General features: G+C 36.9%; 1 non-coding gene across 1 annotated transcript; it reads left to right on the plus strand.

The window, feature by feature from the left end:
* Nucleotides 1-774: 774 nt before the first annotated feature.
* Nucleotides 775-880, plus strand: LOC121994227. The gene has a single exon (XR_006115647.1). It is a non-coding gene; the product is annotated as a small nucleolar RNA R71 (small nucleolar RNA).
* The last annotated feature ends 24,680 nt before the right edge of the window (nucleotides 881-25,560 follow it).

Genomic DNA, 25,560 nt, shown 5'->3' on the forward strand with positions numbered 1-25,560 from the left:
TGTATTATTATTACAATCCTCATCCGAAGAGTCTTCATCTTTACATACATCCAAAAATCTGCACTCAACCATATTAGAATCATAGAATTTTTTTAAATCTTTATTTTCATTGACCTTCACTAGCCTTTGTGGAAAAGGAACCCTTAGTGAAGGTTTTGGGAAAGATTGAACTTCCTTTTTCCCATATTCCCTTTTAGTTTGCGGAGGAGGTCCAACTTGCTTATCTAGTTTTGGTATTATCAGCCATTGAGAAAAAGGCACTTGTGGCCTTTGTGAACTTCCTGGAGTAATGGAACTGAGTTCTTGAGATCTTCTATTGTTCTTCTCCTCAATTCTAAACAAATCCTTCTTCAGAAGTTCTTCATGATTCTTGCCACTTCTCAACTTAATATCATTATCATTTACACTAGATCTTGTCTGTGTAGGAGGAAGGTCTTCTTTGAACCATTTTGAAACTATGCTATCAATCTTTGCCCCCAAATGTTTGAACTCTTCATTCTGTGACTTGTGAATTTCAACATTCTTGGGTGGTTGAACTACATTTTGTTTGACAAACTCTCTTGCATTTATGGCTTGCACTTCTTGAATATTTGAGGGAGATTCCATCCAACTTTTATCTGACCATTCTTGAAGATTCAATGTCACTTGATCGATTAATGTATAGCTTCATCCACACTCCTATTCATAAAAGAACCTCCAGCTGATGAATCCAAATAACATTTCTCTGAGAAAGAAATTCCCTTATAGAATATGTGCAAGGTTAATCATATTTCCAAGCCATGATGAGGGCACTGTCTTTGTAGACTCTTGAATCTGTCCCATGATTTAAATAATGATTCTCCATCTGTCTAAGCAAAATTTGTGATGCAATTCCTCATGTAAACTGTTCTACTAGGAGGGAAAAAGTGATTCAGAAATTACTGCTCCAATTGTTTTCAACACGTAATGCGTTGAGGACGGAGGGAATATAACCAAGTCCTTGCTTTATCCTTGATACTGAAAGAAAATGCCATCAATCGAACTGCATCCGTTGACACTCCTTCACAATTCACCACATCACAAAGCTCTAGAAATGTCCCAAGGTGCAGACAAGGACTTTCTGACACTTCTCCTCCAAATTTGTGACCTTGTATCATGAAAATTAACTCTGGGTCTAGTAAAAACTTTCTACTTCAATATGAGATTGTACAATGGGAGACATAAATCTTAAAGAAATAGGTGTAGAAAAATCTCATAAGGGCCTGCTTGATATGTTAGTGCTCATGGATATCTAAGAAAAAATTATTAGAAAAAATAAAAATGAATAATTAAAGACAAGAAATAAAATGCTATATGAGACACAAGAAAGAAAATGCATAATTTAAATTGTAAGAAAGAAAGTGCATAATGAAAACAAGAAAGAAAAGGAAAAAGAAAAAAAAATGACTAGAGTAACTCATATGCTAATCAATTAATGTTAATCGAAAACAGTCCCCGACAACGATGCCAAAAACTTGTTACAAATCATAAGTGCACGATTTCGTCATCAGGAATAAAAGAATATCGAATCCACAGGGATTATTGATTAAGCACTAGTTAACTTCACACGGTGAATTATCTAGACAAACGTAAGATTGGTGGGAAAAGAGAGTAAGAGAAAGAGAGAGGGAAGAGAGAGAATGGATCTTGAGAGGGGTTGAGCTAAGAGGATGGAGGATGATAGATTCTAGGATTTCGGTTTCCTTGTAATGCTAGGCTATGTTACATAGATTGCTTAGTTCCTATCCTCTATGTTCTTGCTCTTGTAGGAAGTTAGATGCATTACCGACTCTCCCCTGTAGTGGATAAGTCGGCATGATCTCCTACTCCATGTCCTATGCCACTAAATGGAAGTGATTCCTATGAAGTCCGTTAGCAGGGCATCCCTATCACAATGCCCCTTGGTCATACAACATAGAAACACACTAACAGACAATTATATAGAAATAGAAATAGTGATTATGCCCGATTCCCTACTTCCTTGTGGAGATTTAATTCTCCTTTCAAGGTGATACCCTAGACATCCATTAGCGGGGCAATCCTGTCATGATGACCCTCGATCATACGATCTAGGGTATTTCCCCTACGGGATTAACAATTCTACACAACCATTAGATAAAATATGTAAAAGATATATATATATATATATATATATATATATATATATATATATATATATATATATATATATATATATATATATATATATATATATATATATATAAGCTTCACACACATACTTCATTAAACATGAACAAGGCAATAACAAGTCATTGAATAGAAACATGACAAATCTACATAGTTTTACATCTCCATCACATCACAAATACTTCCTACATCCTAGATCTAGAGATCTACTCCATTGCAAAGGAAGAGCAACCCCGAAACATAAAGTAAAGCATATTTACAACCCTAGATGTGAGAAGAAGGGGAAGAAGAGATGCTTGCCGATGTTTCCGATGTCTTGGGGATGCCTCCTTTTTCTATAGATGGACAAATCGCCAAGGAATAGAGGTGAATGAAGCTCTAGGGTTTCCCCCTCAGGGGAGAACTCTTCCCCAAGGAGAGGGACGAAGTCCCAAACCCAAGATGAGTGAAAAGGGGAGAAAAAACCCCTTTTATAGGCATCCACACTGGTCTTAACACGACCCCGTCACATGATCGTGTGGCCCACATGACCATGTCTTCTTTCTTCTCTAGACTAGTGACATGACCGTGTGGATCCACACGACCTCATACATCTTCCTCTCTGCCAGGATGCCACAACCATGTGGCTCGCACAGCCATGTTCTGCTTCTTCTATGGAAATGTGACACGACCATGTGGCTCACACGACCATGTGGCTCACACGACCATGTTTTGGTTATGCTGGTGGGCTGACAGGGCCATGTGACTCACACGGCCTGGGTGACACGGTCGTGTGCCTCACACGACCTAGCCTTGTAGGACATTTTAGTACCTCTTAACTTTGTATTCTTGAGTTGAGGTCTTTAGTAAAGTTGTAGATCTTAAAGTTAGTACAATTCGATATAATGAATAGCCCAAAACTCCAACCGAGCACAAAGTTATGCCCATTTTACTATTGGTGTGCAGTGCAGGATTTGACATGGTCGTGTGCCAAGGTCGTGTCTCATAGAAACGCATTTTAGGCCTTCAAGACGTACTTTTCTCTTGTTGACGTCTTCATAAGAGTTGTATATCTTGAAGTTATCTATATTTTGATATAAATAACAGCTCATAACTCCAACTTAGAAGAAGGTTATGGTCATTTTACTTTTAGTCTGCAGTGTTGAAAATGACATGGCCGTGTGGAATTGACACACTCATGTGGAATTGACACACTCGTGTGGAATTTACATGGCCGTGCCATTTAGGCATGGTCAGGCCATGTGGATCTTGTTTTGTGCCATATTTTCACACATCCAAACCTCATAAGCATGGCCTGGGCATTTTGGAAGCTTTAGACTCCATTTAACTTCCATTTTTTGCTCCAAATCACGTCCTGTCAATCAAAATATGCAAAGAGTAGATCTCCGAATAGAATATAATGGAAGTATGACATTATAATGAAATAGAGTGCAATAAACATAGATTATGCTCATGAAATATAAGTAGATGTGCGTCAAAGTATGCATAAAAGTGTATATAATCTACGTACATCAATAGCTTAGTCAATCCTTGACTTAACCCAATTCTAAGGTCGAGTCTTCACCTAAATAGGGCTCTACCTAAAATCTAAATTACATGTTCACTCGGCATTTACAATTCATAAGGAAAAGAGGCCTCGCCTTTGGAACTTCTTCATATGCAAAGAAACATTGTTGCTTGGTCTTATGTGGTAAGAGGCCTAGCCTCTAAGTCTTTCTCATTTTTTAAGTGTTTGATCATCTTTTGCCCACTAGAACTATCAACTACCATATATCTAATCAATCTTGATTTACTTGAACCTTCAGTTGTCCAATATTCGATCGCTTCATCAATTGTTTTTGCAACAACTTTGTCAAGTAATTTACACATGCACACTTGACAAATATTATCAGTAATCAAAATGAAAGTTTAACTTAAATATTTATCCAAACATCAAAATTATTTGGTTAAATTGGACCACTTGGATGTGACTATATTAAAAATTTCCTCAATGTATTGTTCTCCACAAGTAAAATTTATTTGGTCAAACTCAACCATTAGGCATGATTTCACCAACACTTTGCAAGTCACTAGAAGGGATGTCCTCTCTAGTAAACCTCCCTGACCATGGTTTGGAATCGACAATTCGGAACCATCAGTTCAACGGTTCCTAGGGGTTAACCCTTAACCTTAACCGTCTAAAACGATTATAGTTCATGGTTTGGAATTGTCAGTTCACGATTCATGCATGGCTCACCATGGTTCATCATGGTTTGCCACAGTTTAGGATTATTATATTCAAAATAATAAAATTATAAATTAATAAAAAAAAGTCATTGCATTAATTTAAGTTGCCTACGTATCCCCTAGGGCATAGGGGAATCAAAGCCCACGTATTTCTCTTACTTTTTACCCTTTTACCTTATGAAGTGGCATTGTTACTCACTTCCATTTTTTATTCTCATAGTATTTGTTCCTTAAGTATCAAATTTCTCGACTACTTCATCTGAAAGTTGCATTCTTTGTATTCTTTTTTTTTAGATCTAGTCTAATCGTCAAGTAATGCTTGAGCTTCCTACGAGTCTGAAGATAAAGTCAATCGTCGTTCATTTAATATGTTATCGCTGTCACTGAACATCTATTCTATAACAATTATTGACACTGGACAAACTAAAATTTCTTTAGCGATGATAAAGAGGATAGAAAAGCTTTGAGAATTTTGTGACCACCATTTTATGATATAGAAATTTGCTTCACTATCTACTTCATTAATATTAAAAGAAGTTATAAAATAATTCTCAAGTTTCTATGTGGAACTTGAGGATCCTTGTAGACATTTTGTCTGTTATTTTTATAAAATTAATGTTTTTGTAAGTTTTAAATTATTGCAACCAGTATTTTGTATTTTAGAAATATTAGTTTGTATTCATATTTTATACTATATTTTTTTTATAAATATCATATAAATAATTTTTAATATTATATACAATATTATTAGGATCAAGAGAAGAATAATTTTTAAATAGAATTAAAGTGTCATAATGCAACCTTAATATTTCTCGTAAAACTTTTAATTTATATCTAGGGTCTAAAGTAAATGCAACTAAATAAATTTCAGGAATATGAAAAAAATAATTTTTTTACATTTCATTTTCATTACTAATATACAAGAAGATCAAAAAAATTTTCTATTCTTTTCATTTAAAACTAATACTACACTAAAAAAATTCCTAAAATTAAATGACATGTAGGATAATAAAAATTAAAAAATTGTTCAGTTGCATCATTAAATATTTTTAAAATTTTACATTTGCTACTACAAATATTCTATTATTGTGGGAATAAATATGTATCAGTATTATTAATATTTTGTGTAAAAAATGAATATAATAATTTTCTATATTGAAATGAATCTTGTAAAAATTGATACGTTGAATTCCAACATATTGGTATTGTTGGTACCCCAAGGTTGTTTTGATGTGATCAAGCAAGTTAGGTTAGGTCTTATTGTGTTTAATCCTGTGTCTAAGTGTGCAAGAACTTAAGAGCACAGGATATCGAGCAAAAGATGCAGCTAGCGAGAAGGACGACATGGAAGAGAGCCGATGGGCTCGGTGCGTCTGAGGGACGAGGTGTTGCGGAAGAGTATGTGGGCGGATGAGAAGGAGGTGCTCAACGTTTTCAAGGGACGAGAAGCCAGGAGCGAAAGCTTGCTTGAGAATGCCGGAAGTTGGCTTCAAGTGAGCCCTATTCTGGATGGCCGAGATCACCCAAGCAAGAGGAACCAGAGCAGAAGACCTAGACCGAGGCGAGCGAAACCGGAGAGGAAGACCCAGACTGGAAAAAGTCAACTTGGTTGACTTTCTTGGTCTGGGCGCTCGAAATTAGATTTTAGCTGGATCACTTTTGACCGCGATCCGTTGCGAAGGGAATAAAATTTTATCCCCCTCCAAGTGCCTAGAACCCTTCCAGGTGCCCCGAGAAAGGCTATATAAGTAGCCCTGCTCCAAAACCAAAAGAACAACTAGAAATATCCAAACAACACTTGTGCAATTTTCCTTTTTTATTTTAACTTCGTCTTGTTGTGCATTCATTGCTGTAAAGAGGCTTCTCCTCCTGAAGGAGATCTTTTAAGTGTGCTTTAACTTCCTTAGATTAACAACCTCCTCGGTTGTAACTAAGTAACTTCTCGATGCCTCTTTCTTTTTAATTTCTTTATTATTCTTTTATGCAAGTGTTATATTAAGTTATATGTTCGAGGAAGGTATTTTTGTTTATTTTTGTGTAGGGGCTATTCACCCCCCTCTAGTCGATCGCTAAGGGTCCTAACAAGTGGTATTAGAGCAAGGACGCTTTAGGAGGACTAACCGCCGATCGAAGCATCGAATCGATGGTCGGACCGAGCATATAGCCACCGAAGTTCGAGGGGGGGTTCACGAGCTGGAAAAAGAAAATGTAGGTATTCTTTAAAACCGATTTTGAATTGCTTTTAATAATGAAGTTCGGTTTTGTAGTGCCCGAAGGAAAGGAAGAATACTAATAGACGAAGAAAGAGCAGGTCGACTACTTGGCAAACGACAAAGCAGAGTTCCATTTGCTGAGCATCCTTCCGCCACAAGAAGTCAACCAGATCGATGCCTATGACTCAGCAAAGGAGCTTTGGGAGAAGTTCCTTGAGCTATATGAAGGGACATCAGAAGCCAAGCTCGTAAGACGGGATCTGCTAAGGAACCGGTTAAGTAACATCAAATTGGAAGCAGAAGAAACCGTTGCACATCTTCACTCAAGAATGAAGGTACTCATCACCAGACTAACGAATCTTAGAGAAAAAGTAAGCAACCAAGATTCGTTAAGGTACACGCTTAATGCATTTCCTAGAACTATAGAGTAGGCATCATTAGTAGATGCTTACTATTTATCTAAAGATTTAGAATCTGTTACCTTAGAAGAAATGTTTTCAACATTTGAAGTCCATGAAACGAGATGTGCAGATCTGAAGGAGTCGAAGCACAACATTGCCTTTAAGATAAGGATGGACGAACAAGATTCAGAATCCTCTCTCGACGACAAAGAAATGGTAATGATGGTAAGACAATTTAAAAAATTATTTAAATCTAGAAAAACTAATCATCTGCAGGGTAGAAAGAAAAGAACAATCATATGCTACCAGTGCAATGAAGAAGGGCACGTTAAAGACAACTATTCTAAGTTAAAGATCAAGGACAAGGACAAAGGAAAGAACAAGAAGCCTGTCCAATCTAACAAGTACAAGACGCTAAAGGCGACGTGGGATGAAACATCATCCGAATCAGAAGTTGAAGTTATGCTGGACTTGCATTAATGGTAAGTCATCAAGAAGACGAAAACGAAGCAAGCTCATCCTAAATGAGCATCGAGAGCATCGATAAAGGAGGAGCGACATCGGAAGAGAGCAGCAGTTCAGGGGGAGCTACGGATAATGAGATCGACAAGCTAAGTCAAGTACGATCTCTTTCTCCCGATAAGTTATTTAAATTTGTTAAATTATTATCTAAAGACTGTTGCAAACTAGAAAAAGAAAATAAAGAATTAAAGTTAATTCTAGCCAAAATTTTCCTATTTGAAGATTTTGAAAAATTAAAATTAGGAAATGATGAATTGAAAATACAAGTAGAAGACTTGAAAAATCATGCATGCTTAAATGTTAAAAATTAAAATATTAGGAAATATAATAATTTGAACTGGTATTTTAATTACCACAAGGGATAAATTAGAAAAATTTCTCAGAAATATATTCCTAAGAGATTTTTAATTAACCCAGTTAGCTAGAACCTATATTGGGTTCCAAAGTTTTGTCTAAATGGAACTTTAATTAGAAGTAGGGCTTTCAGCAAGAAAATTAAATGTTTGAATTTTCTTAAGAGGCTTTGTTTAGAAAGTAGTTATTGCTCTAATAACCAAGAATGCCTAGCGTCTCACCATATCCTAGAAGTCAATTAATGAAATAAAATGTTTAATTAACTAACTGATAAAACATTTAATTTTAATTAAATAATACTTTAAATAGTTACTCAAACAATTTTTTCGGTGTTTTTAACATAGAGATTTTTGAGAAAAAAGGGCTTAAAGTTTTATTTGGAAGTATCAGCTTTACTTTACCAAAATTATTTCTACAAAATTAGTTTTTTCAAATTTGTTTAACTTATGAAATTATTGATGTTACAATTTTTTTTGGTGATATCAAAAGTATTTTTTACTTAGAAATTTTTTCTAAAATTATTGTAATTTTTTAAAGTATTATCAAAATTATTTTCAAAATTTTCAAAAACTTGATAAGTTTTTCAAAATATTGAAAATCAAGTTTTTTTTTAAACTAAAAACTTTCCTATTTTTTGAAAAATTTACCCTTAGATTTCTTTTGATACCCATTTTTTTATGTGATCAAAGGGGGAGCAGGGAAGATTAAGTCTAGGGGGAGGTAGTTTAACCTTTTTTAATTTTTTACACTTTTATTGCAAAATTTATCTATGTTACTTTATGTTAGTTTATACTAACTTAACTTGCATGGGTTACTCACATCAAAAAGGAGGAGATTGTTGGTACCCCAAGGTTGTTTTAATGTGATCAAACAAGTTAGGTTAGGTCATATTGTGTTTAATCCTGTGTCTAAGTGTGAATGAACTTAGGAGCACTGGATATCGAGCAAAAGACGCAGCTAGCAGAAGGATGACATGGGAGAGAGTTGACGGACTTGGTGCGTCTGAGGGATGAGGTGCTACGGAAGAGTACGCGGGTGGACAAGAAGGAGACACACAACGTTTCCGAGGGACGAGAAGCCAGGAGCGTAAGCTTGCTCGAGAAGGTCGGAAGTTGAGTTCAGGTGAGCCCTATTTCGAATGGTCGAGATCACCCAAGCAAGAGGAACTGGAACGGAAGACTCGGACTGAGGTGAGCGAACCCAAAGTGGAAGCCCGGACTAGAAAAGGCCAACTTGGTTGGCTTTCTTGGTCTGGACACCCACACTCAGTCCGGGCACTTGGAACCCTTCTGAGCGCCTGGAATCATATTTTATCCGGTTCACATTTGACCGCGATCTGTTGTGAAGGGGATAAAATTTTATCTCCCTCCAAGTGCCTGGAACCCTTCCAAGCGCCCCGAGTAGGGCTATATAAGCAACCCTGCTCCCAAAGCTAAAGAACAACAAAAAAATCCAAATAACACTTGTGCGCTTTTCCGTTTTTATTTTAGCTTCATCTTGTTGTGTGTTTATTGCTGTAAAGAGGCTTCTCCGCCCAAAAGAGATTTTTTTAGTACTCTTTAACTTCCTTGGATTAACAACCTCCTTGGTTGTAACCAAGTAACTTCTCGATGCCTCTTTCTTTTTAATTTCTTTATTATTCTTTTATGCAAGTGTTATATTAAGTTATAAGTTCGAGGAAGGTATTTTTGTTTGTTTTTGTGTAGGGACTATTCCCCCCCCCCCCCCCCCCCCCCCCTCCTAGCCGCCCGCCAAGGGTCCTAACAGGTATATCATGTGAAAATTTTTTAGATCTCATTTAATTATTTTTACAACTCCATTATTTCATTATAGAGGGATACAACCATAAATAATAAATAGTAATTGTAATTGGTTTAATATGATTTTCTAAAATTCTTAATCCATCTTGAGCACATAAATTTATAACGTGACATATGCAATTAATTTGAAAAAAATAAACCACCGATAATAAGTTGACATATAAATTCTAGTTTTTTAAAACTAGTGGTATTAGAACTAGTATTATTAAATGATATTTAAAAATTTTCATGAGTTAATTTATATTCTTTAAAAATTAAATATAATAATTGTGTGATGTTGTAAGCATTATGCGATTCATCAAAACCTCCATATGCTAAGATTTTTTTTGGGATATTCCTAGAGTTATCAATTCAATGACAAGTTACTCTCATATATGAATGTATTTGCTAATGATCACTCCAAATATCGAAACATAAAGTAACTTTATTATTTAATTTACCAAATTCTTCAATTAATTTTTTTCTTATTTTACTAATTTTTTAATTATACAAGTATAGTTTTAGGAATACATTTAGCAGATAGATTAAGAGATTCTTTATAAAAATATTCAAAAGTGCATTTAGATATAAAATTAAATGAAAGATGCTCTAGAAAATAAATCTAGCTAATCATTCTCTTAATTTATTGTTAGAATATAAAAATAAACTAGAATCAATACTTCCACTAGTGATAAATTTAGATAATTATATTTAAGAATGGTCAATTGCATATTCTATCGAGTGTTTCACTTCTACGTGTCATTTCAACGATCCATAGCCGTTGCCTACTTGAAATTTGTAGGAAGCATTGTAGTGCTAACTTTTTACACTTAATTTTCTCGATAGAAGAGTGACATTCTCAAAATATTGAGTAAAAATAGAAGACTTTAATGAAGAAACATCTTAAACCTTAGAATTAATTGCATTACTACTTCCTTGTGTTTTGTGTGTCGCAATCGAATTCATAAGTTGCTCGTCATCATTAATGGATTAAATGTTCGAATTTACTATTTCCTTACCCCTTTGAGATTGAGATGATGAAGCTCCTCACCTTCGACCTCCTTCTTACCCTCGGCCTCCTTCCATTGTAGATGGAACCAACAAGTGGAAGTCGAAAGTGTGGAGAATTGGAGTCAAAACCATATTGAGATTGTGGAATTGAGAATGAGAGTAGAAAAGATGGGTGTGAAAACAATGAAATAAGCTCTCTATTTATATATTTTAGAGAGTAATAGACACTAAAGCATAGTCATTGAATAAAAAATGATCAAATAATCTCAACTATTAAAAAAATATAAAGAAACCCCTTTCATTCATCCTTGATGGTTCCAATAGTCAGAACTGCTGGTCAACGGGAAAATTAAAAAAATACAAACCTTTGAACTAGTGGGTCAAACTGGCTGTTAACATTCGATCGATGATTATTTTTATCAAACCAATTACAATTTTTGAATCAGAACTGTGTTAGCTAACCAAGTTTCAGGTCCGAACAGAGTCTGAACTCTCTAATCATCTTCCTAAGGCCATTTTCCTTTCTAGCATTCCTAGGCTTAAAGGATTCATGTCATCGAGTATTATAATTAAATGAAACCCTAAGAAGATTGTTATCGACCTTCCTCTTAGACATCAATTTATAGCTCAAAATGTTCTTGTCATAATTAGGTCTTTGCCTTCCCAATATCATGTTTAGGATCCTAAAGTCATTTGAGTTTTTCTAAGATTTTCTTCATTCCATAAAACTTTTAGGTCAAAGTTTGATTGCCTTTTTAACTCCATATCCCTAACCTTAGGGTTCTTAAGTAGTTATGCCTATCTAGCATGTGAGATTAGTTAGTCATGCCCTTAGCTTCCCTAAGTACGTGCTCTAAGACCTTAGCTATTTTTCTAGACACATAAGAATTTGTTACCCTCTTGTTGACCTTTGTAGATCTCCCTTAACTAGAGCTTCCTTCTTTGAAATTTTTTATATGGTTGACGAGGGATTGTTCTTGGAATCTCCTTCCTCTTCTTTATCTCCAAACATCAATTATTGTGGCATATTTGATTTAACATTGATTATTTATCTAAGGTTATGTTATTTAATCCTATTTGGTTCAAGTAGTAAGTGATTCCCAAATAATGGAACATGTTCACCACGTCAACAAATGAGGGATATAATTGGGAATGTGATACCTTGAAAATGTGAGGTTTAATGTGATTCTAGAGTTAACAATTTTTTTTCAAAAAAAATTTCACAATTTTTTTTCCCAAAAATAGGTATTCCAAAGGTTGAATCAAACAATATTAAGTTATGTTTTATTCCCTATAATATTAGTTATGTGATTACCTGATAATCATATAATTAAGGTGTCATGCCCTAGAGGTATATTTGTCCGACAGAACGGATGATACCCCTAGTGACAATGTATGAAATAACATGATATGAGTCCACAACATGGACATAAATACACAGGGATAGATATAAAACATAGCAACAATAGTATAGAAGGATTTACACAATCCCCAAGAATATAGAAAACATAAATAACTAACTGTATGTTGGCATGACTTAATACAATAATAACACAACCAAATAAAAGTAGTCACAAAGCTAAAATCCATGTCCAAGTTAAATAATTACATAACCAAGTTCAAAAACAAAGTACAAATAGAGTAGTAAGAAATAGCATAGAAAAAATGAAACAATCTCAATGTGATGTGGGACTAGTAGCTAGGATTCTCCAAGCGACTTCACAATCATCTACATGCTACTTGAGGATACTAAAGTACAATAGGATAGTGAGTCCACATGACTCAGTGAGTAATAGATAAATGATATTGCACGGTCAAAAGTGTAAGGATATGGAGATCAAAATATACAGTCTCACAAGTAGGAATTATGTATGCAATCATAAATGACATAATGAATGTACATACCAAAACCTATCTAATACATAAGGTATAATGATTAGTAATTGTTGGGGATTCGCAGCATGAATGCTTGTACTACATGAGCAATATATGATAGCATATACAAGTATGATAAATGCACATGTATGAAATAATGTCAGGCATATGCAACAACCATAGCTCAAAAAAATACAACATATCACAGACATATGCACAATAGTATCTCCAAGATATACAACATATATTATATGTGCATATGGTCATGTATGTGTCACTCATGCACACCACTCCAGCTACCATGACATCTGTGTGGCCGAGTGGACAAGATTATGATAATCGCTCACGACTCCAGCTACCTTTGCATCTGAGTGGCCAGTCAGGTAGGATGCCGAGTAGCTATCTAACTACATAACAAGAAGGTCATTGTCTGTATGCAACTCCACTACCACTATCTCGAGTGGCCGAGTGGGCACTACAGGACAAGATGCACTCAACTCTACCTACCACTACTCTGAGTGACCTAGTTGTTAGTATTAGCCCTGGAACCAATTATGAGATGATTGTAAAGGGCTCATTTTGTATCATATATCATTATTAATAAAAACAGGCAAAGTTGGTTATTATATTTATTTCAGTTCAGTGTCGATTGAATAAGTATAATAATATCCTTGGGTAGTAGGTTCTTATCTACAACAATTGGTTGAATTGATAGTGTGATATTATAGATATACATAGAACACTACTCTTAACTATTCCTAGTCGAGTATTAATATACAAGGATAATATTAATGCGTTGAGACTAGCATGTAGGTCAACAGATGACTTAATCTCACAAGTCATAGATATGAGATATCAGGTTGACACATGGGTATATATTAGAGAATATATACTGACTCGCCATGAGAATATTTCATGGATCATTATATGAGTGTCATAAACATTCTCATGTGACTATTGGTATGAATAGTCCTTAGACCTGAAGTCGCTACGGTTCCCTACATAAGGAGTTGTGTACTTTGGTATCGACAAACGTCACCTGTAACAAGGTGGACAATAAAGTCGATCACTGGTATGTAATAAATTATGCGGAGGGATGTGAGTGATGTAGATGGGATCTATCCCTTTCATATGATGAGAGTGATATCTGTGGGCCCCTTGATTAGTAGGACACAAGAAAGCATGGCCATGTGCAAATGAGTCAATATGAGATATTGAGCTTATTTGATTGAGTGTGTCTACTTAGAGATCAAGAAATACAAAGGTTGATAAGAGGATGACACGGTCTATGCCTCATTGATCAATCTAGATATCAAGGATAGAAGGACAAAGTCATATAAGATAATAGCCACGGACAGGTTAGGTCGGATCTCAACTTTCTCGTCACTTGGGTAGCAATGATGCCTTGCTAGATGCCACTCATTGCTTATGTATCTAAATATTGATTTGGGTACATTGCCAACGTTACGAGAACCTATTAGGTCACACACAAAAAACAAGTAGATTTGGAGATGGGTTCATATGATGAATTATTAGATTAAGTCTAATCCGAATTGGACTTATTGAATAAGACTCAATTGAATCTAATTATTGGATTAAGTCCAATTCAAACTAGACTCAAGGAGTCAATTTGAATTAGTAAAATAGTGATTCATTGAATTTGAATTGTATGAGATTAATTGAGTAAGACTTGATTAAATTAGAATTAAGTTAGACTCAAGTGAATTAGACTTGAGTTAAACTCAAGTGAGGAGACTTGAGTTAGACTCAAGTGAGGAGACTTGAGTTAGTATCAAGTGAGGCTTAATGGAGAAATTCATTGAATTTCGAATTCAATGAATCATTTAATTTAATTTTTGAAATTTAATTTAAAATGAGAGGTTTTCAAATGTGGTCCTTAATGGAGAGTGAATGATCATTAAGGCTCATTATGCACATTAAGTGTTTTCATTGGATGAAAATACTTAAGCCATTTTTCCTCTCATTTTTTGTAACTTCTTCATTGTCTCCTTTCTCTCCTCTCCTCTTGGCCAAAACCTTCTCTAGGTTGCTAGCACAACCTTAGGTGGTTTCATCTCCACTTTGTGAGTTTGTGAGACAAACAAACACTTGTTCGTGTGGATACCGAAAGAGGCACGGACGCTTGATCGTGCTGAGATCCGAGCTATCGGGAGATTGTGTGCACGCACCAAAAGTATACTATCATGTTAGAAAACTTAGTATATGAAGTAATTTTTATTTCCCTACGCATGGATCTTCTGGAGGAACTAGTGTTTTTCCGCTGCGCGTTTGTGTGTTTAGCACATCTAGTTCCTTACACTAGTGGGCAGTGAATATGACGGACAACTCCCTCAACCATAGAGGCAGACTTAATTATCAGCATGCATACAATGTGATAATGTGCATGATGTAGATAAACATGATACAGATATAGTCATCATCAATACAATAGTATGATAAACATACGTACATCTAGAAACATGATCTATCAATCATATATATCTATATATATGAAAAGATCCATCAGGTGTCTACTAAACAACATGTATAGTAAATAGTAAAACCTATAGTTCACACCACACACATGTGTATACTACAAAATATAGACAGTCAATAAGGATAACTCCTATAGTACACACTATACACATGTGTACACTACAAAGTATGAATATTCAGCATGATAACTCCTATAGTACACACCATATATGTATACACATTACATGCATATGAATAATCAACACGACAATCTTATAATACACACCATACACATATGTACATTACAGAGTATGAATATCCAAAGATAAGACTATATGAGTAATAAATAGATTATCTCTAAGAACAAGCATAAAAATATCCAACTCAGTTATAATACGAGTAGAGTCAAGGTAATTAATCTACTTCATCAACTAGTTCCATGCACTAAGGTTAATTAAAAACATAGGTCAAGGAAGAAATATCCACCTCAAATATAAGTTGTCCTGAACTATCTCCACATTGGGACGTGTCTTAAATTAGTATTTTACAACACAGAATATATAGTATAGCTTTTAGGATCATAAATACGCTAGAGGGGTGTTGACCTCCGTAAGTGTACGGATATGTCGTAAGTAATAAAAAAAGATATCGTATCCACAGGGGCTGGAATAAGCACTAAAGATGTCTCAACGCGAATTAGCTAAACAACTAATCAATTGGTTTTCAAAAGCTAAGTATGACTATGAAATGTAAACAAAGAAATGAAAGAATAAGAAACAAGAATTAGGGTGACGATAAAGGGCATGTTCTAGGAGTTTTGGTTTCTTTGTAAGGGTTGTTCAATGTAAATGATCTACCAAATCATATTCCTCAATTGCCCATCATTTGTAAAAGGTTGTCGGTTCTGTCTTGCAATAGACAACCGACCTAGGATTAAAATCTATACCTAAATGTGATCAATTAGGAATGGATCTATGTTGTCCTTACACGGGCTTGCCTGTCACGTGCGTCCCTTGAAAAGTCAACATAGAGTTCATCTCTCCTCAACCGCATCAAGATATAATATACAAACTCATACAACCTATCCTACTGTTAGTTAGAGCCCTAGAGCCAATCATATGATGATTATTGTATGGACTCATTGTAACATATTCCTATATATATAAAGGCTTTTATTTTGGTTATTATACTTAGTTGTATTGGTGCCAAATAACTAAGTATAATAGCGTCCTTGAGTAGAAGGTTCTTATCTATATCAATAGATTGGTTGAATCGATAGTGAGATGATATAGGGAACGCTACTCTTAATCATTTCTAGTCAAGTATTAACATTCAGGGACAATGTTAATGCAATGAGACTAGCAAGTAGGTCAACTCGATGACTTGATCTCACAAGTCATGGATATAGAGATATCAAGTTGACACATGGGTATGCATTGGAGAATGTATACTGAATGACCCACCATGAAAAAGTATCATGGATCGTTATATGAGTGTCATATACTTTCTCATGTGGCTATTAGTATGACTACTAGTCCTTGGACCCGAAGTCACCATGGTTCCCTACATAAGGAGTTGCATACTTTGGCTTCGTCAAACGTCACCTGTAACTGGGTGAACTATAAAGGCGATTACTGGGTATGTAACAAATTATGCGGAGGGATGTGAGTGATGTAGATGGGATCTATCTCTCCTATATGATGGGAGTGACATCATTATTCTTGATAGAGTGAGACCACTAAGTGCATGGCCATGCCCAAATGAGTCAATATGAGATATTGAGCTCATTTGATTAGAGTGAGTCTACTTGGAGTTCAAGATTTAGATTGATTAGAGGATGACACGGTCTATGCCTCACATTGATCAATCTAGATGTCAAGGATAGAAGGACATTGTCATATATTGTGAAGAGTCACAATTAGTAGTCACAAGGTGATGTTGGATCTCAACATTCTTGTAACTTGGGTAGTAATGATGTGTTGCTAGATACCGCTCATTACTTATGCTTCTAAATGAGTTTAGGAGCATTGCCAACATTACAAGAACCTATAGGGTCACACACAAAGGACAATTAGATGGAGATTCGGTTCATATGATGAACCAAGAGGATTAGATTCATGTGATGAACCGAATTGGATTAAGAGTAATCCAAATTAGATTAATTGAGTAAGACTTGATTGAGTTAGACTTGAGTTAGACTCAAGTGAGGCTTAATGATGATATTCATTGAATTTTGAATTCAATGATAAATAGAATTCAACTAGAATTCTAGATTCAAATTTCGAATGAGTTTTAAAATGACCATTTAATGAAGAATGAATATTCATTAAAGCTCATTAATGAGGCTCATTAATGGTGTTAATAAGCATTAAGTATTTTCATTAGATGAAAATACTTAAGCCTTTTTTTTTACTCTTAATTTGATAATCGATCATTATTATTCCTCCTTGCTTCTTCTTCTCTCCCTCTCCTCCTTGGCCGAAACCCTCAAAGAGTGCTAGCACACTCTAAGGTTTCCTCTCCACCTAATTATTCATATGGGTACGCATAGAGGGGTGTTCACTTGACACCCTTGAGATCCGACATCTTCTTGGACGAGCGGGATAAGCGAAGGGCTTCGCATCAAAGGTATAAACTCCTAAACATGTAGATCTAAAGTAGATCTAGCATTAGAAAACACGTACATGAAAATTTTAATATTCGCTCTGATACCACTGTAGGGTCTTTCGGGCCACAAAAACCGCTTTTTGAGTTGCGGAAACCTCGAAATCCCATGCCACCCGAAAATCACTATACGGGACCGCCGGGAAGTTGCGACTCGTAAAATCATAAAAATCAGTAGCAAAATTATAGAAATTATGGAAATTACATAATTTGGAATTATGTATAATTTTTATGATGGTCATGGCCCAAATACCCAATAAGATGTGACAAAATGTGTTGTAATTCATAATATGGCCTGCGTGCCATTTTGTGTGTTTGTGCGTGTTGTATATGATCGCGACCTGCGCGTCGTGCCTTCCTTTATTTTATATTCCTGTTGTAAATAGTTTAGACTCGAATGTAACTCGAGTTTCAAATTTGTAATATACAAAAATTGAAGCGGTGGAAGGTCTACTCTAGGAGGAGTTACGAGGAGGGTGCGAGCAACATATGGTGATCAAAGGGAGGAGCTTGGAGAAGCTGTTGACCCTAGGTTGACCATCTGATCTTCTCATTGGCTTGAGAAAATCATAGTAGGGCCATGACTAATCATAATTTAATTAATTGCTTGTGTGTGTGTATGTGATGCATGCTAGAGTAGAGTAATTAATTAGTGCCTTAACGATTAGATTAGATCTAAATCGCGTATATGATGCACCACAATTAGATTAGATCTAAATCGTATATATGATACACATTAACGATTAGATTAGATCTAAATCATGTCAACTCAAAATGCCTACCATGTCGTGATACCCATCACTACCTTGATCACATGTTGTTGTTGAATCTGCCAAAGCAGAGCAACGCATATTATCTTGGTAGGGTGCGGAGGGACAATCTTGGTCCCGCCTATCAACGCCTGGGTGACGACAAACTCAATTAGATTGAGTATAACTAGTTAAATTAGATTTAACTGTAGGCATTATCCAATAGTTGGAAGATAGGATAAAAACACATTTATATTAAATCTTGGGTGATTTAGCCAAAGCAAACTCAAGTTTTAATATACATGCGGATCTTGATCCTATAAACAAGAGTTGCATAGAGATGTAATTGGTAATTAGTTACCTACCAATCATACTAAGTCTTGGGCGATTTAGCCAAAGCTAACTCAAGGCGTAGTATGATGTGGATCTTGTCCCACAAAATTATAGCTAGTTGGTTAGAATCTAGAAAGTATGGTTTGACCACATCCCTGACTTGATTCTACAAAAGTTCTATAATTCAGTGGGAGCATCGTTTAATTAAAGGCCTAATTAAATGATAATTGGAATATGATATTTATTTTCTGTATTTTTTGTTGTAGATTGTCATGTCGTCAAACACGAACTCCTTCTCCCTGTGTTCTGTCCTCGATAAGGACAAGCTCAATGGAGCTAACTTCCTGGACTGGTACAGGAATCTGAGAATAGTTCTCACATAGGAATGAAAACTATACGTCATGGAGCAGCCCATTCCTGAGGCACCTCCTGCCACTGCCACGCGAGCTGACCGAGATGCTTACAAGAAGCATCAAGATGATGCATTAGATGTGTCCTGTCTCATGCTCGCGACCATGAACTCTGAGCTTCAGAAGCAACACGAGTTGATGGGTGCTTATGATATGTTTGAACATCTTTGTCAACTATATCAAGGACAAGCAAGGCACGAGAGATTCGAGATCTCTAAGGCACTGTTTCAGTGCAAGATGCAAGACGGGACTCTCGTAGGTCCATATGTACTCAAGATGATTGGGTACATAGAAAACCTACAAAGGTTGGGATTTCCCCATGGCCAAGAGCTGGCCATTGACTTGATATTGCAGTCCTTGCTAGAGAGCTATAGTCAATTTGTCATGAATTACAACATGAACAAAATTGACAAGCCACTGCCCGAGCTGCTTAGCATGTTGGGAACTGCTAAGCTCAACCTTAAGAAGGTTAAGCCTAACTCCATTATGATGGTGCAAAGGCACAAAGGCAAGGGCAAGCCTAAAGGCAAGGTAAAGTCCCAAGCCAAGGGCAAAGGCAATGCATTGAAACCCAAAGGAGGGGTTGCCAAGGATGCTACTTGCTTCCACTGCGGTCAGACCGGGCACTGGAAGAGGAACTGCAAAGTGTACCTGGAAGAACTTAAGAAGAAGAGAAGTGAGACTTCCACTTCAGGTATATATGTTATAGAAGTCAATCTATCTATTTCTTCATCATGGGTATTAGATACCAGATGTGCTTCTCACATTTGTACTAATGTGCAGGCGCTGAGAAATAGCAGAGCATTGACGAAGGGCGAGGTGGACCTACGCGTAGGCAATGGAGCACGAGTTGCTGCTGTTGCTGTAGGGACTTATTCTCTATCTGGCCTCTGGGCTTGTACTAGAATTAGATGATTGTTGTTATGTGCCTGCTCTTACTAAGAATATTATATCAATTTCTTGTTTGGACAAGAAAGACTTTTCATTTATAATAAAGAACAAATGTTGTTCAGTTTATTTAAATGATATGTTTTATTGTAGTGCACCTCTGATTAACAGACTCTATATTCTAGACTTAGAGAACCTCATCTATAACATAAACACCAAAAGGTTCAAATCAAATGAAATGAACCAAACCTATCTCTGGCACTGTCGCTTAGGTCATATAAATGACAAACGCTTATCCCAGCTCTATAAAATGGTTTGTTGGACTCATTTGATTTTGAATCATATGAGACATGTGAGTCATGCCTACTGGGCAAGATGACCAAGACTCCCTTTAGTGGACACAGTGAGAGAGTGACTGACTTGTTTGGACTTATACATAGTGATGTATGTGGACCTTTCAATGTCGCTGCTAGAGGTGGTTATAGGTACTTCATTACATTTACTGATGACTTCAGTAGATATGGTTATGTGTATCAGATGACACATAAGTCTGAATCCTTTGAAAAGTTCAAAGAATTCAAGAATGAAGTGCAAAACTAGCTTGGCAAGAGTATTAAGATACTTCGATCAGATCGAGGTGGTGAATACCTTAGCCATGAGTTTCGTGACTATCTAGATGAGTGTGGGATTCTATCTCAACTCACTCCTCCTGGAACACCACAGTGGAATAGTGTATCCGAAAGAAGGAATCATACCCTATTAGATATAGTGCAATCTATGATGAGTCACACAGATCTTCCTATGTCTCTTTGGGGCTATGCTCTAGACACACCAGCCTTCATACTCAACCGAGTTCCATTCAAGGCTGTGATAAAGACACCATATAGGATATGGACTGGGAGAGATGCTCAGGTGTCTTTTATGAGGATTTGGGGTTGTGAGGCTTACGTTCGACGTCAAGTCTCAGACAAACTGGGACCCAAATCCGATAAGTGCTATTTTATTGGATATCCCAAGGAAACTAAGGGATATTACTTCTACATTCTCAATCAACACAAAGTAGTTGTGGCTAAGACTGGGGTATTTCTAGAAAGAAATTTTGTTTCTAGAAAAACTAGTGGGAGTATGTTCGATCTTGAAGAAGTTCAAGATATTGACCATAGAACTGAAGCCTCGATGGAAGTTGAACTGGAACCACAAAGTGTTGTGGATGATGTTGTCCTACAAGGAGTTGAGGAACAACAACCAATTCAAGTAGACCTACCTCTTCGCAGGTCTGATAGGGTACGTCGTCAGCCTGAGAGATATTCATTTCTCTTGTCTGACCATGATGACGTTATGCTCATTGAGGATGAGCCTACCTCCTATCAGGAAGATGTGATGAGACCAGATTCTGAGTCATGGCTAGAAGCCATGAGATCCGAAATGGAATCCATGTACACCAACCAAGTACGGACTTTAGTTGATCCACCTGAAGGGGTGAAACCCATTGGGTGTAAGTGGGTCTTTAAGAGAAAGACTGACATGGATGGACTTATATATAAGGGTCGTCTGGTAGCTAAAGGTTTCAAGCAAATTTATGGTATTGCCTATGATGAAACCTTTTCTCCAGTAGCGATATTTAAGTCCATTCGGATCATGCTTGCTATTGCAGCGTACCACGATTATGAGATCTGGCAGATGGATGTCAAAACCGCGTTTCTGAATGGAAACCTGCTCGAGGATGTGTACATGACACAACCTGAGGGTTTTGTAGATCCACAGCATACTGGCAGAGTATGCAAGCTGCATAGGTCCATTTATGGACTAAATCAAGTTTTTCGGAGCAGGAATCTTCGATTTGATGATGCAATCAAATAGTTTGGTTTCATCAAGAATGAAGATGAACCTTGTGTCTACAAGAAGGTTGTAGGGAGCACAGTTGTCTTCCTTGTATTGTATGTGGATGACATACTACTCATTGGGAACGACATCCCTTTGCTGCAGTCTGTAAAGACTTGGCTAGGGACTTGTTTCTTAATGAAGGACTTAGGTGAAGCATCCCGCATTCTAGGCATAAAGATCTATAGAGATAGATCTAGGAGATTGCTTGGCCTAAGTCAGAGTACATATATTGACAAGGTATTACTACAGTTTACCATGTAGAACTCCAAGAAGGGATTTTTGCCGATGTCACATGGTGTAAGTCTTTCGAAGACTCAAGGTCCCTCTTCTAGAGAGGAGAGAGACCGCATGGATCAGATCCCTTATGCTTCAGCCATAGGATCTATCATGTACGCTATGCAATGTACTCGTCCTGATGTCTCGTATGCTTTGAGCATGACGAGCAGATACCAGTCAGATCCTGGTGAAAGTCACAAGATAGCGGTCAAGAATATTCTTAAGTACTTGAGAAGGACTAAAGAATATTTCTTAATATACGGAGGTGATGACAAGCTAGCTGTAAAGGGTTATAGTGATGCTAGCTTCCAAACTGACCAGGATGATTATCGATCACAGTCTGGGTACGTATTTTATATAAATGGTGGTGCTGTGAGCTGGAAGAGTTCGAAGCAGGACACAGTCGCTAATTCTACAACAGAGGCCGAGTATATTGCTGCATCAGAAGCAGCAAAGGAGGCAGTTTAGATCCGCAAGTTCATTACTGAGCTTAGGGTGGTTCCTAGCATAGTCAATCCAATAGAGCTCTATTGTGACAACAATGGAACAATTGCACAGGCTAAGGAACCTCGCTCACACCAGCAGACCAAACACATACTACGGCGCTTCCATCTCATTCGAGAGATCATTGATAGAGGAGATGTGAAGATTTGCTGAGTACCCACAGAGGCTAACATCGCTGATCCCTTGACCAAGGCTTTGGCACAGAGAAAGCATGATGGTCACACTAGGTCATTGGGCCTTAGAGCCTACACTGATTAGCACTAGTGCTAGTGGGAGATTGTTAGTTAGAGCCCTAGAGCCAATCATATGATGATTATTGTATGAACTCATTGTAACATATTCCTATATATATAAAGGCTTTTGTTTTGGTTATTATATTTACCTGTATTGGGGCCAAATAACTAAGTATAATAGCATCCTTGAGTAGAAGGTTCTTACGTATATCAATCGATTGGTTGAATCGATAGTGAGATGATATAGGGAACGCTACTCTTAATCATTCCTAGTCAAGTATTAACATTCAGGGACAATGTTAATGCGATGAGACTAGCATGTAGGTCAACTCGATGACTTGATCTTACAAGTCATGGATATAGAGATATCAAGATGACACATGGGTATGCATTGGAGAATGTATACTGAATGGCCTGCCATGAGAAAGTATCATGGATCGTTATATGAGTGTCATATACTTTCTCATGTGGCTATTAGTATGACTACTAGTCCTTGGACCTGAAGTCACCATGGTTCCCTACATAAGGAGTTGCATACTTTGGCTTCGTCAAACGTCACCCGTAACTGGGTAGACTATAAAGGCAATTACTGAGTATGTAACAAATTATGCGGAGGGATGTGAGTGATGTAGATGGGATCTATCCCTCCTATATGACAGGAGTGAACAGGAGACCACTAAGTGTATGGCCATGCCCAAATGAGTCAATATGAGATATTGAGCTCATTTGATTAGAGTGAGTCTACTTGGAGTTCAAGATTTAGATTGATTAGAGGATGACACGGTCTATGCCTCACATTGATCAATCTAGATGTCAAGGATAGAAGGACATTGTCATATATTGTGAAGAGTCACAATTAGTAGTCACAAGGTGATGTTGGATCTCAACATTCTTGTAACTTGGGTAGTAATGATGTGTTGCTAGATACCGCTCATTACTTATGCTTCTAAATGAGTTTAGGAGCATTGCCAACATTACAAGAACCTATAGGGTCACACACAAAGGACAATTAGATGGAGATTCGGTTCATATGATGAACCAAGAGGATTAGATTCATGTGATGAACCGAATTGGATTAAGAGTAATCCAAATTAGATTAATTGAGTAAGACTTGATTGAGTTAGACTTGAGTTAGACTCAAGTGAGGCTTAATGATGATATTCATTGAATTTTGAATTCAATGATAAATAGAATTCAACTTGAATTCTAGATTCAAATTTCGAATGAGTTTTAAAATGACCATTTAATGAAGAATGAATATTCATTAAATATTCATTAAAGCTCATTAATGAGGCTCATTAATGGTGTTAATGAGCTTTAAGTATTTTCATTAGATGAAAATACTTAAGCCATTTTTTTTACTCTTATTTTGATAATCGATCATTATTATTCCTCCTTGCTTCTTCTTCTCTCCCTCTCCTCCTCCTTGGCCGAAACCCTCAAAGAGTGCTAGCACACTCTAAGGTTCCCTCTCCACCTAATTGTTCGTGTGGATACACATAGAGGGGTGTTCACTTGACACCCTTGAGATCCGGCATCTTCTTGGACAAGCGAGATAAGCGAAGGGCTTCGCATCAAAGTTATAAACTCCTAAACATGTAGATCTAAAGTAGATCTAGCATTAGAAAACACGTACATGAAAAATTTAATATTCGCACGGATCCGGTGGCATGGGATTTCGGGGTTTCCGCAACGTAAAAAGCGGTTTTTGCGGCCCGAAAGACCCTACACCTACCCCCTTGAATAACCCTATTTCACCCTCAAGATCATCCCTCAAACGTCCTTACACGGGCATGTTCCTGTCATGAACGTCCCTCAGAAAATCGAATGAGGTACAATCTCTACAAGATCCACAAGATATCCAAACATTCAATCAAGCATGGTAATTAGGTCCAAACACAACAATTCACACAAGATCAAATAGATACAAAATAGGGCAAAATCATAGAAATAGCAAATTGGCAAATCCACAAGAGTTTTACATCAAATCATCCTTACAATTACTCCCTCCATCTTAGAACAAGAAATCTACTCCATTAAATAAGGAAAGAAACCCCAAGAAAGGAAGATTACAAGCATTCTTATCCCTCAAATCCAAGAAAAGAGAGAAAGAAAACTTATCTACAAAGAAGAACGTCTTCGGATCCAATCCTTGCTTCCCCGGAGTCGATTCGGTGAAGATCTACCCTTAGATCATCGGAAATCCCTCCAAGAATGGTAAAGAACGCCCCAAATCTTGTTTCCCCTCTCTGCCTGTCTCACATGGCCGTGTGCGAGACACGACCATGTCTGGCTCTACCACTGCGCTCCTTGCACAGCCGTGTAGATCCACATGGCCTGCACTGCCTCCAACTCTGGAGCTCCTGCACGAGCCGTGTGAAGCACACGGATAGGGCATTCTTGTCCTCTGGAATTGTTGCACGAGCCGTGTGTAGCACATGGCCAGGGCATTCTTAGCCTCTGGAATTGTTGTACAGGCTATGTGTAGCACACGACCAGGGCATTCTTCAGCTCTGGAAGGCTTGCACAGTCGTGTAGTGTACACGACCTGGCTTCCTGTAGCTTCTCATCTTGGCA

The sequence above is a fragment of the Zingiber officinale genome, chromosome 1B (assembly GCF_018446385.1).
Source record: "Zingiber officinale cultivar Zhangliang chromosome 1B, Zo_v1.1, whole genome shotgun sequence".
NCBI lineage: Eukaryota > Viridiplantae > Streptophyta > Magnoliopsida > Zingiberales > Zingiberaceae > Zingiber > Zingiber officinale.